This window comes from Ornithorhynchus anatinus, chromosome 14, assembly GCF_004115215.2.
Source record: "Ornithorhynchus anatinus isolate Pmale09 chromosome 14, mOrnAna1.pri.v4, whole genome shotgun sequence".
NCBI classification, from domain to species: Eukaryota; Metazoa; Chordata; class Mammalia; order Monotremata; family Ornithorhynchidae; genus Ornithorhynchus; species Ornithorhynchus anatinus.
Genome location: NC_041741.1, coordinates 34953769 through 34960447, shown reverse-complemented (window position 1 = coordinate 34960447; position 6679 = coordinate 34953769).

Below are 6679 nucleotides of genomic sequence, written 5' to 3'. Positions count from 1 at the left end.
CCTGGCGGCGCGGGGCACGCTGGGAAGCTGGAGGACAAGGCCGCGCGGGGCGGCTCGCGCGCTCGGGCCTCGTGCTGGCGCGCGCCCGAGGGGGAGGGGGCAGGAGGGGGGGGGGGGGCTGAGGGCCTGAGGGGAAGCCAAAGATGGAAGCCAAAAGCAGGGCAAGAGCCCAAAGCACGTGGCTTCTAACCAAGGAAGGGGCTTGGCCTGGTGGCAAGAGCCCGGTTGGGAGGTACAGGTCGTGGCTTCTCATCTTGCCTCCGCCACTTCTCAGCCCCGTGACTTTGGTGGGTCTCTGGGCCTCAGTGACCTCATCTGTACAATGGGGATGAAACCTGGGAGCCTCACATGGGACAATCTGGTGACCTTGTATCCACCCCAGCGCTTAGAACAGTGCTCTGCACATAGTAAGCGCTTAACAGATACCAACGTTATTAATGAGAGAAGGAGCATGGCCTGGTGGCAAGAGCCCAGTTGGGAGGCACAGGTCGTGGCTTCTCATCTTGCCTCCGCCACTTCTCAGCCCCGTGACTTTGGTGGGTCTCTGGGCCTCAGTGACCTCATCTGTACAATGGGGATGAAGACTGGGAGGCCCACGTGGGACAGTCTGATGACCTTGTGTTTACCCCAGCGCTTAGAATAGTGCTCTGCACATAGTAAGCGCTTAACAGATACCAACGTTATTAATGAGAGAAGGAGCATGGCCTGGTGGCAAGAGCCCAGTTGGGAGTCACAGGTCGTGGCTTCTGATCCTGCCTCCGACACTTCTTGCCCTGTGACTTTGGGCAATCACTCACTTCTCTGGGCCTCAGTTCCCTCATCTGTACAATGGGAATGAAGACAGGGAACCTCACGTGGGACAACCTGATGACCTTGTATCTACCCCAGTGTTTAGATCAGTGCTTGGCACATAGTAAGCGCTTAACAAATACCATCTTTATTTTTATAAGAGAAGCAGCGTGGCCTACTGGCAAGAGCCCTGGCTTGGGAGTCACAGGTCGTGGCTTCTGATCCTGCCTCTGCCACTTCTCAGCCCTGTGACTTTGGGCAATCACTTCACTTCTCTGGGCCTCAGTGACCTCATCGGCAAAATGGGGATGAAGACCATGAGCTTCATGTGGGACAACCTGATGACCTTGTATCTACCCCAGCGCTTGGAACAGTGCTCTGCACATAGTAAGCGCTTAACAGATTCCAACGTTATTAATAAGAGAAGGAGTGTGGCCTGGTGGCAAGAGCCCGGGCTTGGGAGTCACAGGTCATGGCTTCTAATCCCGCCTTCGCCACATCTCAGCCCTGTGACTTTGGGCAACTCACTTCACTTCTCTGGCCCTCAGTTCCCTCATCTGTACAATGGGGATTAAGACTGGGAGCCCCATGTGGGACCAACATTGCTTTGTATCTACCCTCGTACTTGGCACAAAGTAAGCACTTAATAAATACCATTATTATTTATTTATTATTATTCTTATTATTCACACACACTGACTGATCCCCTTTCTCGCTCCCAGAGAAAGATACATTCCATATGAATTTCACATTTTTAGACATCAACAGATCTAGTTGCATTTATTCACTTGTCATTACAGCTCAATAAATCCAACACCAAAAAGGGTCGTGATCACTGAGCAGGATGCAATCTGGGTAAAGATCATTATTTAGGTAATCTAAAATCCAGAGTTTAAAAGACCCTAACTAGGACAAAGAGTCTGCCTTATAGCGTACAACAGCATGACTATTCAATTTGTTACTCCTTCATTCAGAATCTCTTAAGTATAGCTCTATATGTTTATGTAGCACCCTTAAATATACCATCCATTATAAATGAAGCTTCTCCTAATGTTCCTCCAAAATCCCTGGCTATTCATTACTCATTTAATTAGACCTCTTCAAGATCCAGACGTAGACACCTTGTTGTTGTTTTTGAACTGCCTCACTTTTTTAGCTGCCTGCTACCCTGCAATAGCACCGAAGAGTCAAGAATAACCCTGGCTAGATGGAAATAAGGTCTTCCAGTTCTTTTAGATCTCAGGGTGTTCTCTTGGGACTAGAGGAGTGGAAGGGCTGGCAGTTGAGACAGCAGGCAGAGTAATGTCAAGACTTCTCGGAAGGTTTACTATTGTTATTAATATTAATGGTAACATTTTTTCAATGATAGTAGTTAAGCGCTTATAGGTGGCAGGCACTGTGCTAAGCACTGAAGCAGATACAAGCTAATCAGGTTGGACCCAATCCATGTCTCACATGGGCCTCACAATCAACCCCCATTTTACAGACGAGGTAACTGCGGCAAAAAGAAGTTAAGTAACATGCCCTGAGTCACGCAGCAGACGAGTGACAGACCTGGGCCCTTCTGTTCCTAGGCCCGTGCTCTTTCCGTGAAGCCTCGCTGTGATAATTGTGGTGTTTACTAAGCGCTTACTATATGCCAGACACTATACTTAAGAATTGGGGTTAATATGACGTAAGCAGATCGGACACTCCCGAGAGGGGGAAATTCCTGTATGTCCTGTATAAAAATGAAACCTCTCCTCTCTTGAAGGGTTAAATGACCCCATCATACATAACATGGTATGTGTCATTGCCTCCCAATTTGTTGGAGTCTACAGTTCAAAACTGCTCTCCTTTGATTCCCAAATTCTCTCTTTATCTCAGTCTCTCTACAGCTTTAGCGATTCTTTATGCTCCTTTAGTTCTTCTCTGGTGTCAGACTCTATCTGCCCTTCCCACAGCTTCTCCTAGTGAGAACAAAAATCTTCACCATCTTACTTCTTGAAACAGCATTCTAATATCCTTTACACTTCACTGACCTGATCTCACTCTGGTTTATAAACTGTCTCCAGAATCGTTCTTTAAGAGCTAGACAAACCTCACCTTGAAAAGTAATCATTAGCTTTAACAGAGCGTGAATGTTTTAATTCTACTTTATCCCTAGGTCCCCTTCAATTGAACTGCAATGCCGAGATGCAGTTTCTAAAGATCAGAGTGTGGGGTGGTGTTTGGCAGGCTCACTCATTTTGCCTCCACCAAACGGAATACACCTCATATATTTACTGAGGATTTACTGTGTGCAGGTCACTGTACTAAGTGCTTGGACTGGATAATTCAATTAAGTTGGTAGACACAATCCCTGCCCTCAAGAAGCTTACAGTCTATCTGTGTAACTTTCCTTAGATAGTAGACAGTGTGCAGAATCTACTATTTACTTCTAAAACTGTTTGAAATTATAAGACCATTATGGCTGTAAACAAAATATAGGCATCTTATTTTATTTCTCATAAGGAATTGTACTTGCTATGTTGAAAATAATCAAGGAAGTCTATTTTGAGGGGCTATTGGAAGATATGTACACTTCAGCATCTCTCTTCTATGAGGAAAGAAACTCTAGCTAAAGCAAACAGCTTGGGAAAAGTTGGCAAAAGATTACTCCACTCAGGTTCAAAGGGTGAGGTTACTAAGCAACAAGACCTTTTAAACTCTGTGTTGAGGAACAGTCTCCAGAGACATGCTTCCTTTCTCTCTCCCTCTTTCTAAGAAGCGACGTTATATTTGCATCTAAAGATGTTCTGTTTTTAGGGATCAGCTTCTGCCGAGGTATGTTATATACTTTTATTTCAATCATTTATATTTGCAGAGTTCATTTGATTGGAAGGGAATATTTTAGTGGGGTAAAGTGCTAAAAGAGAGTGATCTCCATTAAAGTCAAAGAGAATAATCTATAACAGGAAAGTGATTCTTATTTTAACAAAGTAATAGAAGCATCAGTAACAACAGCAATTCTTAATGTGAGGATTTTGTCATCCATTTCCATATGGATTATGTATGTGTTTGTATATGACTGATAAAGTCCATCTAAAAGTATTAGGGTTTACTGCAGCTCAAGAAGATTTTTCCCATAAGGGAGGTTGGTTCAGCATTCTCGGATTGATTCTTCTACCACGCCTTAGTTTCTTTTCCTCTTCAAAAGCATGAGGATTCAAAAAGCTGTAGTCTTTATGTTAAAATATTCTTCCAAAGGAAATGTTGAGCCAAGTCTCCTAAAATGTTTTATTTTGAAAGTTTATATGTTAGTTTGAAAGCTCTTTAAAGTATTTTTTCTCCCCCAAGAATCTTGTCAATCGATTGTGTTTATGCTTGTGTGTGCATGCATATATTAAAACTATTTTGTGTAGGGGACTGTCCTAAACCCTTGGAAGAATGCAAGAGAAGCTAAAGACACAGTCCCTCCTCCCAAGTAATATACAGTCTAATGGGGAAGACAAGTCCACATAAATTATTCATAATTAGTTGAAAGAGGAAAAATAAGACTTAGCAAGAATAGGACAAAAGAATAGGCAATAATAATAATGATAATTGTTATCATTATGATATTAAGCACTTACTATGTGATAAGCACCTTTGGTAGATACACTAGAAACAGATTGGGCAAAATCCCTGTTCCTCATGGGGTTTCCAGTCTGAAAATGAATACATGAGTAGTGTAGGTTTATTGTATTTGCCAGTGATATAAACATCCAGTTTTCCTCTCAGTCATGCTTAATGAGCACTTATTGTGTGCAGAGCATTCACTGTACTATGCACTTGGCAGAGTATAATATAACAGAGTCGATGAACACGTGCTCTGCCCACAAAAAGCTTACAGTCTGTAAAATAAATTACACACATGTACCTAAGTGCTGTGCAGATAAGAATGGGATGAATAAAAGATATGAATCCAAGTCCGAAGGTAATGCAGAAGGGAAAGGGAGTGGGGGAAACGAGGACTCAGTTGGGAAAGGCCTCTTGGAGGAGATGTGACTGCAATAAGACTTTGAAGGTGGAGTGATGGTCTCTCAGATACGAAGCGGGGAGGGCATTCCAGGCCAGAGACAGGACACGAATGAGGGGTTGGTGGGGCGGTAGACAAGATCGAGATACAGTAAGAAGTTGGCATTAGGCAAAGTGAGTGTGCTGCGTTGTACAAGAAAATTATCAAGGTAAGATAGGAGGGGTTGAGCTGACTGAGTGTTTTAAGGCCGTGGTAAGGAGTATCTGTTTGATGTGGTGGTAAATGGGCAACCACTGGACGTTCTTGAGGAGTGGAGAGATATGAACTGAATGGTTTTTTAGAAAAATGATCTGGACAGCAGAGTGAAGTATGGACTAGAGTGGGGAGAGACAGAAGGCAGGGAGGTCAATGAGGAGACTGATGCAGTAGTCAAGGTGGGCTAGGATGAGTGCTTGGATTAGCATAATAGTTTGGATGGAGATGAAAGGGTGAATTTTAGCGGTGCAGTGAAGTAAGCAGGATTGGGAACATTACATATGTGGGTTGAATGAGAAAGATGAGTTAAGGATAATGCCAAGGTTCTGGTGGAGCTGTCTACAGTGATGGAAATTCAGGGGTACATTCTGACAAATCTCCACAATAGGGCTGCCACCACAAAACCTTGGGAAGACTGTGGTGACTTGCTGCTGTTCCATTCACTGTGGCCGTCGTTATGACTGTGGACTCTGAGCCATGGAGGAGCCTGAAATTCTACTCCTCTAGCCACAACACCCTAGAGATCTTTGTTTTTGTCTTTATGCTGCCTGAGTGTTTTGTTTCATTTCTCCTTGTATATCTATTCCCAGTCAATCAATCAATGGTATTTATTGAGCTGTGTACTAAGCACTTAAGAGAACACAATACAATAGAGTTGGTAGACATGATCCTTGACCTCAAGGAGCTTGCAATCTAGTGATTCTTCCTTATTTTTAGATTGAGTCACCTGAGGGTCAGAGAACATGTCTAATTTCCACCTGGGTAATCTTTCTCAGAGCTTTAGTGCAGTGTCCTCCACACAGTACTTAATAAATACCGTTACTATTACTAATGGAAGAGAACCCAGAATAGTACCTTAAATAATAATAATCATCATCAAGGAATTTGTTAAGTGCTTACTATGTGCCAGGCACTGTACTAAGCACTGGGGTGGATACAAGCAAATCAGGTTGGACACAGTCCCTGCCCAAATAATAATAATAATAATATTGGGATTTGTTAAGCACTTACTATGTGCAGACCACTGTTCTAAGCGCTGGGGTAGATACAGAGTAATCAGGTTGTCCTAAGTGAGGTTCACAGTCTTAATCCCCATTTTACAGATGAAGTAACTGAGGCACAGAGAAGTTAAGTGATTTACCCACAGTCACACAGCTGACAAGTGGCAGAGCAGGAATTCTAACTCATGACCTCTGACTCCCAAGCCCATGCTCTTTCCACTGAGCCATGCTGCTTCTCCAGTGGGGCTCAGAGTCTCAATCCCCATTTTACAGATGAGGTAACTGAGGCCCAGAGAAGTGAAGTGACTTGCTCAAGGTCACACAGCAGACGAGTGGTGGAGCTGGGATTAGAACCCATGACCTTCTGACTCCCAGGCCCGTGCTGTAACCACCATGCCATGTGGCTTCCCATAGGACACCTATAGTTAGTAAATGGACGGTTCAGGAAGAGTCGGAGACAGAAACTAAGAACAAACAACCAGTGAGATGAGGAGAACCTGGAGAGTTCAGAAAACCAAGGATAGATAAGTTTCCAGGAGAAGGTAGTAGTCCTCAGTGTTGAAGACAACCAAGAGGACAAGGAGGCTAGGATGGGGTAGAATCAGAGAGATTTGGCAAAGGTGTCATTGTGATTATGGAGAGAGCAGTCTCGGTG